Below are 13,464 nucleotides of genomic sequence, written 5' to 3' on the forward strand. Positions count from 1 at the left end.
ATCATACAAGTTCAGGGTTTTTAATTTATATTGTGGTGACCCACTCCTCTACGCAGTCCAGGTACATTATTGGTGCGAATCATACAAGTTCAGGGTTTTTAATTTATATTGTGGTGACCCACTCCTCTACGCAGTCCAGGTACATTATTGGTGCGAATCATACAAGTTGATGGTTTTCTTATTATATATATTGTGGTGACCCACTCCTCTACGCAGTCCAGTTACATTATTGGTGCAAATCATACAAGTTGATGGTTTTATTATTATATATATTGTGGTGACCCACTCCTCTACGCAGTCCAGGTACATTATTGGTGCGAATCATACAAATTCAGGGTTTTTAATTTATATTGTGGTGACCCACTCCTCTACGCAGTCCAAGTACATTATTGGAGCAAATCATACAAGTTCAGGGTTTTTAATTTATATTGTGGTGACCCACTCCTCTACGCAGTCCAGGTACATTATTGGTGCGAATCAAACAAGTTCAGGGTTTTTAATTTATATTGTGGTGACCCACTCCTCTACGCAGTCCAGGTACATTATTGGTGCGAATCATACAAGTTGATGGTTTTCTTATTATATATATTGTGGTGACCCACTCCTCTACGCAGTCCAGGTACATTATTGGAGCGAATCATACAAGTTCAGGGTTTTTAATTTATATTGTGGTGACCCACTCCTCTACGCAGTCCAGGTACATTATTGGTGCGAATCATACAAGTTGATGGTTTTCTTATTATATATATTGTGGTGACCCACTCCTCTACGCAGTCCAGTTACATTATTGGTGCAAATCATACAAGTTGATGGTTTTCTTATTATATATATTGTGGTGACCCACTCCTCTACGCAGTCCAGGTACATTATTGGAGCAAATCATACAAGTTCAGGGTTTTTAATTTATATTGTGGTGACCCACTCCTCTACGCAGTCCAGGTACATTATTGGTGCGAATCAAACAAGTTCAGGGTTTTTAATTTATATTGTGGTGACCCACTCCTCTACGCAGTCCAGGTACATTATTGGTGCGAATCATACAAGTTGATGGTTTTCTTATTATATATATTGTGGTGACCCACTCCTCTACGCAGTCCAGGTACATTATTGGAGCGAATCATACAAGTTCAGGGTTTTCAATTTATATTGTGGTGACCCACTCCTCTACGCAGTCCAGGTACATTATTGGTGCGAATCATACAAGTTGATGGTTTTCTTATTATATATATTGTGGTGACCCACTCCTCTACGCAGTCCAGGTACATTATTGGTGCGAATCATACAAGTTCAGGGTTTTTAATTTATATTGTGGTGACCCACTCCTCTACGCAGTCCAGGTACATTATTGGAGCGAATCATACAAGTTCAGGGTTTTTAATTTATATTGTGGTGACCCACTCCTCTACGCAGTCCAGGTACATTATTGGTGCGAATCATACAAGTTCAGGGTTTTTAATTTATATTGTGGTGACCCACTCCTCTACGCAGTCCAGGTACATTATTGGTGCGAATCATACAAGTTCAGGGTTTTTAATTTATATTGTGGTGACCCAATCCTCTACGCAGTCCAGGTACATTATTTGGTGCGAATCATACCAGTTGATGGTTTTCTTATTATATATATTGTTGTGACCCACTCCTCTACGCAGTCCAGGTACATTATTGGTGCGAATCATACAAGTTCAGGGTTTTGAATTTATATCGTGGTGACCCACTCCTCTACGCAGTCCAGGTACATGTTTTGGTGCGATTAAGACCAGTTGATGGTTTTCTTATTATATTGTGGGGACCACTCCACTACGCAGTCCAGAAAGATAGCTCGTTGCAACGTTTTGGACTAAGAACTATATTGTGAGGTGTTCAGAATACACGGTAAATTAGTGGAAATGCTTGTTATTGAATGTTATTGAGGTCAATAATAGCGTCGGAGTGAAAATAAGCCCGAAAAATTGATTTTTTAACTTTTTATGCTTTTTTCAAAAAAAATCCGAATCCAAAACCTTAAATCCGAACCAAAACCTTTCGGCAGGTGTTTTGCGAAACAAATCCGAACCCAAAGCATCGAGAAAATCCGGATCCAAAACACAAAACACGAGACCTCAAAAGTCGCCCGTGCACATCCCTACTATAAATAAATAAATAAAAATCATCAAAGCACACCATAAAATCCATAGTCAGCACAAGCCCATTATAGCCTCCATTTAGGTGGTTGGATGGCAAATAAGAAAATGAAAACATTCCCATTGGCACCTCCAAAAAAAATGAGACCCCACCATAGAAATTACCAGCCCTGTGCTGATAGCACTATGGCTCTTGCCACACCCATAATGCAGTGTGTGGGGGTAATAAGTAAAAATAATAGTAAAATTAGAATTTTTGTGTGTTTTGCACTACAGGTCTCAGCATGGCCAAACAGCTATTAAGTGATTGGGCATGCTGACATTTTGGAACCACAAATACCAGCATACCCTGGCATTCAGGGCCCTCTGGGGCATGTGGGGGATCAGGGAAAAGGGTAAATAAACACATACACATTAAAAAAAAAACAACATTAAATTGAAACAAAAACAGCCCCACTCATCCTTCATTGACCCTGTTTATATTCTCACCTAACCAGAAGGTTGGTACTGGACCATTGGCATCTTCTTCTATGAGCAATCCAGTCTTAGCAAAATTAAAAGCCCTTATAAGCCACTGCACTACTAGCTCCATTAAGAGCTCGTCGCAAATGAGCTCTGTGACCTTGACTTACCTTTGATGAAACTGCCGCAATGTATTGTAAAGTCAACTAATAGCTGAAAGACCACTGCTGCTTACTAAACATTGCAGCCTGGAAATATGCCTTCATAATGCTGACAATAGGAGCATCGCGGTTCAGTTCTGGAACATGGCCTTATCTGTGTGAAGTTTGTATGTTCTCCCTCTGTTTGCATCGGTTTCTTCCGATTTCCAAACTCCAAAAACATACTGGTAGGCTAATTTGCTACTATCAAATTTACTCTAATCTGGGACCTGAGTCATAGTGGGGACAAAAATTGAGGTCCCCACGAAGCCTCCCAAGGCTAATCAATGCAGGGGACCTTGCTGATACGCTCTACATAAATTCTGGTCACTTTTGTGGGACAAAAAGTGTGAGTGTGCCCAATGTGGAGAGGAAAGTGTGTGTGCATTCCACAGCCAGAGGTCAGTAGATCGTCCATATGTATAGGAGGAGCAGGAAGTGGAAGTGACTGCTGGCATCCAGTGCTTTACACACCAAAAGGGTCAAGACACTGTCGCATCCGTCGGCTGCTGAAGGTATAATAGGACAGTGGAGCATGACAAAGATCATTGGTGGCTCCAACTATAGCCCAGAGTTCAGTGGAGATGAGCATACCCTTGACACTTCAGAGGAGAGCAGTGAAGACACCAGTGGTGATGCCCTATTACCCACCAGTGGAGCAAAGTGCAGGTAGCCGAAGATGAGTTCTATGCACGACCATTCTCGACCTTCTGGCAGAGGGTCGGAGAGACGACTCGGTGTCTGTCCAAGTGCTATCCAGAAACAGTGATGGCTCCAGGGCGTATAACAAAAAGCAGTACTGCCTGTACTGTGAGAAGCCCCTTTCAAAAATAGCCCGGCACATGGAGCATATTCACTGCAATGAGACTGAAGCAGTCTGAGCCATGAAATTCCTCAAGTACTCGAAATAAAGGTGCATGCAATTGGCACATCTTCGCAATAAAGGCAACTTTGCGCACAACGCTGAGGAAATGAGGACAGGCCATGGCGAGCTGGTCCCCTGCAAACTTCCAGACAAAGAGATGGATGCCGAAGGGTTCATGCCCTGTTCCGCCAGCCAAGGCTTGTTTGCAAGGACAGTCACTGTGTGCCTTGCCTCAGCCTGTTCCACCTTACATCACTGGTGGCTTTTGGAAGCTCTTGAGCGACATGACCCAGGATGAAGTATAACTCACAGTGAGAAATGACCGATGCACCATGCAGATGGGGCAGCATCTCAACCGAGTCGGTTAAGATGTTGGCAGAGACGAGTTCATCCAGCCTTGGACTGGCCTGCCGGGCAGCCGGACTATCCATCAGGGTTTAAGCTCCTCCCCCACTGCTGTAAGGGCGGAGCTTACAGGGGAACACATCTGAACTCTGTTCAGATGTCTTCAGATGTCAGCGGCAGCACCACTTCACAAACACACTACCGCACATGGAATAATACTTATTTATTAGGGCAAATATGTAATTTTTAGAATCTATGTGGATATTGCAGCGTTTATGCGATTTAAGGTTAAAGGTTCTTAACCAATTAGAGCTTTATTATCACCTGATGGTCAGACCTAAAGGGGAGTATGCGTCAGGTACAGTACTGCATTACTTCCGGTTCTGGCGATCATGTGTTTTTTAGAAAAAAATTATGTGATCACGTTGTTAAAGGACCTGTGGTAGCGCCTCACATGCACACGCTATCCTTTAATTATATTCTTAGATACACTCGCTCTTCTATGCACTTTTCCTTACACAGTGTTGCCTTACTCAGTCTTTTGACCACACTAAATAACACAAGTTTTACAGAACTATTTATCCAATATTCACTGTATCTCAGCAGTACTTCACAGTATATATTCGTTATAAATCATCAATACTCACAACATATGTATGTATTTAAATCAAAGTATTTTACTGTTAACACAGAAAAGCTTGTATTCACAATTCACACATATATCATAACGTTGTTCAACATAACATCGTATATAAATATAACATTAACCCTAGGTTCACCACCGTTATTCCTTACACTATCCTAGCTTTACATATGTATCCTTAATAAGAATCAGTATTTATAATATTGATTTAACTATCACAGATATCAGACAATAGCTACTCAATTATATGTATATAAATAGTTAAATCCACATTACAAATACACATATAGCTCTATGGATATATATATATTAATGATAGTTATCAAGTCCTTGTATCCTCGGTCCGATTCTTATCTGCAGTGTAGGGAACGTTCCTGTAGTATAGAATCCTTTCTTGTAGCTTAGTGTAATATATATATATATATATAGTATAGTAGATCCTATAGATCTTTTCTGCAGTGTAGTGTATCCCTATTTGTATAATGTTCCTAGTATATTTTCTGCAGTGTAGTGTATCCCTAGTGATAGAATCCTTTCTTGTAGCTTAGTGTAATATATATATAGTAGTGTGTTGTAATCCTATAGATGTTTTCTGCAGTGTAAGTGTATCCCTAGTGTAATGTATCCCTAGTGTATTTCCTGCAGTGTAGTGTAGAGCTCTTTGTCAAGGGGCAGCAGGCATCCAGAGAGACAGAGAGGGTCCCGGGTCTGGACTTTTATAGTCCAAACTTGTAAACTCCCAGCCTCCCAAGTAACAGCATGTGTGTGGTGATTCACCACACACACATGGAGATTCTTGGGTCCAGGGGTGATGATGTCATCACCCCTGTCGGTTCTCCCCACTATGTATGTGTCCAGCAGTAAAAAGCAAGTGACCCTCCCAGTGTCCCAACACCCTCCTTTGTCTCAGTCTTCAAAGCTGTTATCTGAAACTGACCAGAGTTGTGTGGGGGTTTTACAAACACATGCAAAATAGCTAATCTTGCCATGTGGCTGGGAGGATGGGAGATACTTTTGAACAATGCATGAAATGGCTTGAGAATCATATCATAGGAGAAGGTTCTTCAACAGTCCCACTGTTGTCGGAAAACCGACACTACGGGGGGTATTCAATTGTTTCTTTTAACACGCTAAAACAAAAAAAACCGAGCGCTCTAAAAATATTACCGTTAATACGGTAATTACTCGCTAAATTTCATCTCGCAGCTCCCTGAGCAGCGAGCTGAAATTCAGCCCGCTGGCAGCGAGTAAGTACCGTATTAACTGTTTACGCGAGCAAAATTACCGTATAATATGAAGTTTTTTTCGAGCGCTCGTTTTTTTTTGTTTTAGCTCGTTAAAAGAAACAATTGAATACCCCCTTACAAGTTAGAAGTTACCTGTCCCTAGATTTGGTGGTGAACTAAAAAAAAAAAAAGAGAGAGGGAGAGAGAGAGACCCCAATAATTTTCAACTCTCTCTTCCTCTCCCTACCAACTATGGAGGAGATAAAAAAAACCTCTTATGTTATTGGCGCACAACAGGAAAAAACCTCCTAGAGGGGGAACCATAGTGGAAAAAAAACCACCCTTTCCCCGAGGGTGTGAAGAGCAGGAGAGAGGAAAGGAGAAGAGGAAAAGAGAAAAAGGCACAAAGGAATAATAAAAAAACAAAGACATTCATGTAAAACAGATCCCATGCCTGCAAAGTCCATGATGCCTGCAAAGTCCATGATGCCTGCAAAGATCATGATGCCTGCAAAGTCCATACCCCCCCCTTTCCTTAATAGTTCATCATTTGTTGTCCTTTAGTCTTCATGTGTTACTAATACCAATATAATGAGAACTATTATGGGATGAATGAGAAAATTATACTTTGGCATCATGTTCCAGCTTGATTGTAGCTTGATTCCCAGAAAGTTTCTGCAGTATGTCTTTCCTTCTTCCCGAAGTCAAGCAGCCAATTCTTGAGTTCTGAACCAAAACCAAGCAGGATTTTCTGAAGCCACACAGTAGTATCTGGATGGGTACCTAGTCGCTTCTCTGGGGTTGCTGGTGTTCTTCCCATCTCCTCCGCTACATCCACACCTACAGTGGGAGAAAGAGTAAAATATGCTCCTCGGAGGAGTGTCCCCCACTTGGAGCGCTGTTAGTTGCATATACAGTACAAGATGTAATCAGGGTAGGGCTCTAGGATTTTCCTTTCCTTACATTTTAGTTCTCAATGATCAGTTAAAACCTTTTTTTTTTTATTTGGAAGGGGTATGATTTCTCAATCTACCCATCTCAATGAGCACAGAAGCACTCTATTGAGTTAAGGAGGCTTGCGTGGTTTTCACTTGATCAACGTGGACCCAGAGAACTTTACGTCTTCTCCGAGAGTCTTTCTTTGTAGTTGTTGCCCTTTGTACTTTTATCATTGTGTCACCCAGGATTTCAAGGACCTGATATGGTCCCTCCCAGTTTGCATCCCAGGGACCTGCCTTTCGGAATGTCTTGATCATTACCAGACTATCTACTGGAGGCATGGGAGTCTCCCCCTGTAGATAGGGTTTGTTCAGCCGGATGGCTGCGTATGGCAGCAGTTCTTTCAGGTTATTTTGCACCTGTTGTAAGAACACATCTCTGGCAATCACCTCTTTGATGGGGTTTGACAACTGTGGTTCATTTGGGGAAGCAAAGTGGCATTTTGCGACCAGTCATGAGCTCAAATGGGGTGATCCCTGTTGTCGTTGCCTCAGTTGCCCGAATACCCATCAGTATTGCGGGCAGAGCTGTTACCCAAGAGGAGCCCTTCTCTAACAATGTCTTGGTCAAACGAGATTTAATTGTTCGATTCATTCGTTCTACTATTCCTGCTGATTGGGGATGATACGGTACATGAAATCGCTGTTTTATGTCCAGTAGTTCACAAAGCGCTTTCATGACCTTGCCAGTAAAGTGTGTTCCCTGATCAGATTCAATGATCCTGGGAACTCCCCAACGTGACAGAATCTGTTCCCATAAGACCCTTGCTGTGGTAGTAGCAGAGTCATTTACAGTTGGAATGGCCTCAACCCATTTTGAAAATACATCCACCACTACCAAGGCATACTGACAATTGCGACTGCTAGCTGGTAGTGGTCCTATAAAATCTATCGGTAGGGCAGCCCAGGGTCCTTCTGCAGGAGACACACACTGTAAAACCGGCTTGAGAGCTGGAGCTCTGGGGTTCACTTGTGCACACACAAGACACTGTTGTGTGACAATTTCCACTGTCTTTGACATCCCTGACCAGTATAATTTGTCCTTTAAGAGGGACATGAGCTTATCTCGGCCAGGGTGTCCGAGGAGCTGATGGTTGAGTCTTGTCAGCTCTACCTGAAGATGTGCAGGAACAACTGGCAGGGGTTCTGAACCCTCATTGTTCGTATGACACAGGATGCCCTCTTTGATTGACCAGGGATCTTGTGGCATGGTAATGTGGGGTATAAGAAGAGGATCCTTTGCTTGTTCCTCTTCAAATGACACTGGGCTTTCATCCAGAATCTTGTTTCGTATCTTCACTTTATAGGATGATACTTCCTTGTAATCTGGGTCTCTGAAAAACCCAGATAAAGAAGCCAGTTTGGCTGCTTCGTCTGCAGAGTTATTACCCAGGACAAGGGGATCATTCCCTTTCTGGTGAGCAGGAACTTTAATGATCACAGCCTCTTCAGGATGCATCATTCCACATTCCCGTAACTCTTTGAGCACTGAAACGTGCGCAAGGGGTTTATTCTGGCTGTCCACAAATCTGCGCCTGTGCCAGGTATCCAAGTGTAATGTCAGGGACCGAACTACATATGAGCTGTCACTATATATAGTACGTGGTCCTGACGGTTGGAGTAGTAAGGCTTCCTTTACTGCCTCTAATTCTGCCCTTTGTGCTGACAGGTGACCAGGTAATTTAACAAGACTCTGAAGCCCTGTAGTCTTATCCAAGACTGCATAACCTGTCACATATTTCCCATCCATGTGAGACCGAGACCCATCAACAAAAATGACTCAGTCGCCCGGATGTGTTATTTGTCTAAACAATGTCATTGTTTCATCATATGACATTTGTCCACAGTCGTGTTCCGTCCCTGCTGTGTTTAGCAGTTGGGACAATACATATTTGGCCTTGTGACTTACTTGGAGATTGTGTCCACTCAAATCCATTATCCATCTCCCAAACCTCTGTTGAGAGACTCCAGGCAACATGTCCCGGAGTAGAAGGGTTAATGGAGAGTGTGGAGTCTGTATCGTAAGTGGTCTAAAGCCCACAATATGTTCTGTCACTTTGACAGCATAATGTATTGCAGCCAGTTGTTTTGCACATTCATCAAAACCTCTTTCCACAGGAGAAAGAAGTCTTGAGAAATAGCCTAGTGGTCTAGTCTCAGATCCTACTTCTTGTAGTAAGACTGTTGATATGGACTCTGGGCCAGCGTGAGCCTGAATTGCCAGCTCCCCCTCTGGGTGTGGAGTGGCCAAAACTGGGGCAGAAGAGAGATCTCTTTTCAGAGTAGAAAATGCCTCTTCCTGTGCTTCTGCCCATCCTCTCAATGAAGGTTCCTCACCTCTGAGCAATTCATACAGAGGTTTCGCTTTTGTAGCAAAATCCTCTATGAACTCCCTCATGAAGTTTGTAACCCCAAGAAATTTTCGCAAATCTTGAAGGGTATTTGGTCTAGGTAATTTGACCATTGCCTCAACTCGGGCGGACATTATAACTTTTGTCCCATGAGCGATCTTGACTCCCATAAATATGACCTCTAACCTAGCCAGGTTTGCTTTGTGAGGACTCAGTTTGAGCCCTGCATGTACAAGGAGGGCTAGCATTTCCTTTAGGAGAGTCAAATGTACCTCCATAGTCTCTGTATGGAGTAGTAAATCATCCACATATTGCAGCAGGCATTATGGGTGTGAAAATACACTCAGTACTTCTGCTAATGCCTGATTGAAGTATGTGGGGCTACTGTGAAATTCTTGGGGAAATACACAAAACATGTATTGAGTATCTTGCACGGTGAATGCAAATTTGTAACGGCAGCTTTCTGTCAATGGTATCGAAAAGAAACCATTGGCTACATCAATGGTAGAGAATACCTTACTTTTGCTGTTTATTCTTGCCAATATGTCTGGTGTGTTTGGTGGGAGGAAAAAGAAATGATCTAGTGGGGCACTCAAATGGGCAAAAATAATTTTTTATTATTTTTTATTTAAAGTTTAAATATCTGTTAAATACGTCTTTATTGATTTAAAATTAAAACATTCCATTAGCGAAATATAAAAGTTGAGAAATAGATACCACCCTAAATAAAAATAACTGATAAAAAGACAAAAATGAATTTGTCTAACCGCGACACTGCTCCATTATAAACCTTATTATTATTACCTTAGGTGTAAATTACACATTTATAAATCTATGATTATCACCACATCCCATAAAAAGACAGTAATGTGAAATTGATGGACTTTATTCATACATATTGCTAAATAGCAACACCAAAAGGAGAACAGCCTGAAAAATTCAAAGGTACTGCGGCATTCCAAAAATGTATAAAGGGACTATTGTGATCCCTCATATAACCACTGTGCCCTACATATTGTCCTGGTGTGTAACTCAGGGGAATGATTAATTGTCACCTTAGATTGAGGGCTAATTTCCCTAGCAAGCAACAGTATTGAATGTATGGCTGTCCTGCTCTGTTTATGTCTCACTAACGCTCCCTTCTAACTCTGCGGGCAGCGTGTAAGTCTAACTATCTAAATTGTTTTTATCTAGCTAAATAGCAGGGACTGTGGTAAGAGCAGCGAGCGCGGCGTCCGCCGACGCGCGTTTCACTAAGGCTTTGTCAAAGGCAAGCCGAGGCAATGACTGGATAGGTTATTTATAGGGGAGAGCCCTCCCCTAAAATGACGTCATCGTTAGTAACGTTGTAGCAACAGCTGTTGTCATGTCAACCGCCGGATATAGCTCAGTGTGTATTATCTCCCCACAAGCGGGACAGTGTTTATTGCTTTTTTAACTGGATCATTATTGATATAACAAAAGAAGGTAAGTGAGAAGAGAATTCAGCATTTACTTAATAGAGGCACTTAAAAGATTAGATAAACAATGGGTATATATGGTGTGAAAATTATATAAATTAATCTCTCCCCATAAGGAGCTCTGATCACATTTTGTTAACTTAATATCATAGATCCCCTGAGAACTGGTGACTACATTTATGAGATTGTATTATATTATATGATATAGGTTATATACATTTGGAATATTATATAAATTTATCTTTCCCCATGTACTCTGAATACATCTAATTGATGCTAATAAAGGACTCTTAAGAGCTGGGACCTGCATAGATGTGATTATATTATAAATATTATTTGATTAAGGATATTTTATTGGTATTAGATATAAGGTTAGTATTTGATATCAAATATCATCTAAGCCCAGCCTCATAAGCAATATAGGATATCAATGATATATACAAAACCTGATTGATAATAAGATTATGTATACATTTATTGTATTAGTTTAGTATGAGATATAGCACTAAACAAAATCTATATTGAGTGAAAAAAACCTCGTGCTAGGATAATCTAAATATATTACCCATTGCTAGTGAATATATTGGCTTACATAAAAAGTGAGTGATTTTCTATGAAATCACTGTTATATAGGTATATATTGAAAGTGAACTTTTAGAATCAAAATTATTAACTAAAGTGCCAAAATAACATTATAAGAAAGACGATCTAAATTGATCGATAGTGAAATAAATATATTTAAAGACTCATGGAAGCTCACCTTAATAATAAAGATGAGTTTGTTGCCAGTGACTGACTAAGTGATAAAACTATTATTGTTAAAATTGCTTATCTCAAATGATTTGGTTCAACTGTTCAGAAGGGACCCAACATAATCCTCCAAACATTGATAGCATACTGGGACTTACTGATTTAAGAAAGCTGAGAAATTGCTATGGTCATTCAAACCATCTGGATTCATACTACCCATTAAAAATATTAATTTTGTTTCTCTCCTTAATAATTCATTCTGAAGGTCTCCTCCTCCGAGGCCCAGATTAACTTGTTCCATGGCAAATGCCAGAAGGACACTGGGATCACTCTGATGACACTTCAAAAAATGTTTAGCCACTGCTGTTAATTGTTTAAAATTAGCCCTATCATTGGGGGCTCTTTTTATGTTCCCAATGTGCTCCAAAACTCTTTTTTTGAAAGGTCTGCTTGTCATTCCCACATATTTTAAATCACACGGACATGAAAGGCAGTAGATGACATTTGTGGAATTACAGTTCAGATATTTGGGAATTTTGTATGTTTTACCAAACCTGTCTTTATATTCCTTCACTTGACACATGTTGGGACAGGATTTACAAGATCCACATCTGAAAAAGCCACTAGGAATATTTAAATTCTTTTTCCTAGGAGTCTTGACGGCCTGCCTTTCAGTTCGTTCGCTCTCTGTTTGAAGGTCGATTCATCAGAGCAATTCCTTTTAGTTCTTAATAACTCAGCTTTCGGTATTCCTGAAATAACTGGCGGATAATGGGAGCTGGAGGAATATAATAAGCTGTTTTCTTTCTATACATATCTGTTTTTAGACCTCCATCTTCAGTTCTAGAAATAGTTAAATCAAGGAAATTTATTGATGAATCCTGTATTTCAGAGGTTAATCTTGAATTAAGGTTATTATTAGGCAATTTAAGCAGTGAAGAAAATAAGGCACTAAGAGAAATATCAGAATGGGAAGACATTCTAATCAAACCCTCTGATAAAGGGGGGAACGTTGTTTTATGGCCCAAACAACAGTATACAAAGGAAGTCTATCGTCAATTAAATGACATAAACTGTTACAAACGAATTATCTTTAACCCTACTGCTAACTTTCTAGCTCTCTATAATAACATCATAGGTCAAGCCTTTCAGAACCACATAATATCTAAAATGGATTATGAATTCCTTAAAGTGACCAATCCTAGAATTGCTACGATATACATGTTACCAAAGATTCATAAGAATGAACAGTCACCCCCAGGGAGACCGATAGTGTCAGGTAACGGTAGCTTGACTGAGAAAGCTAGTAGGTTTATCGATCACCATCTGCGTAAACATGTCACTTGCTTGGACTCATATATTAGGGATACAAAAGATGTACTGTCTAAAATAGATAATATTTCGATCAACCCTACTGTCAAACTTGCATCTTATGACATAGAGTCTCTCTATACAAACATAGTACATACTAATGGACTACATGCAGTTAAATATTTTCTCAGTATGGAAAGAAACACAGAATTTTCGGATTTTCTAATTATTCTGCTTCAATTCGTACTAAGTAAAAATTACTTTGTTTTTGAGGAGAAATTCTTTTTGCAGATACAAGGAACAGCGATGGGGACAGCATGTGCTCCCACCTATGCTAATTTATATCTAGGCTGGTGGAAAAAAGAGGTAGTCTTTCACCCACGGAATGAGAAATATACAGACCACATATTAATGTGGTTGAGATACATAGATTATGTGTTCCTGTTGTGGGATGGTGATGAAAGACTATTTCATGACTTCACAAAGTCCCTAAATGATAATAACCTTAATTCAAGATTAACCTCTGAAATACAGGATTCATCAATAAATTTCCTTGATTTAACTATTTCTAGAACTGAAGATGGAGGTCTAAAAACAGATATGTATAGAAAGAAAACAGCTACGAACAGCTTATTATATTCCTCCAGCTCCCATTATCCGCCAGTTATTTCAGGAATACCGAAAGCTGAGTTATTAAGAACTAAAAGGAATTGCTCTGATGAATCGACCTTCA

Source organism: Mixophyes fleayi, chromosome 2, assembly GCF_038048845.1.
Source record: "Mixophyes fleayi isolate aMixFle1 chromosome 2, aMixFle1.hap1, whole genome shotgun sequence".
NCBI lineage: Eukaryota > Metazoa > Chordata > Amphibia > Anura > Limnodynastidae > Mixophyes > Mixophyes fleayi.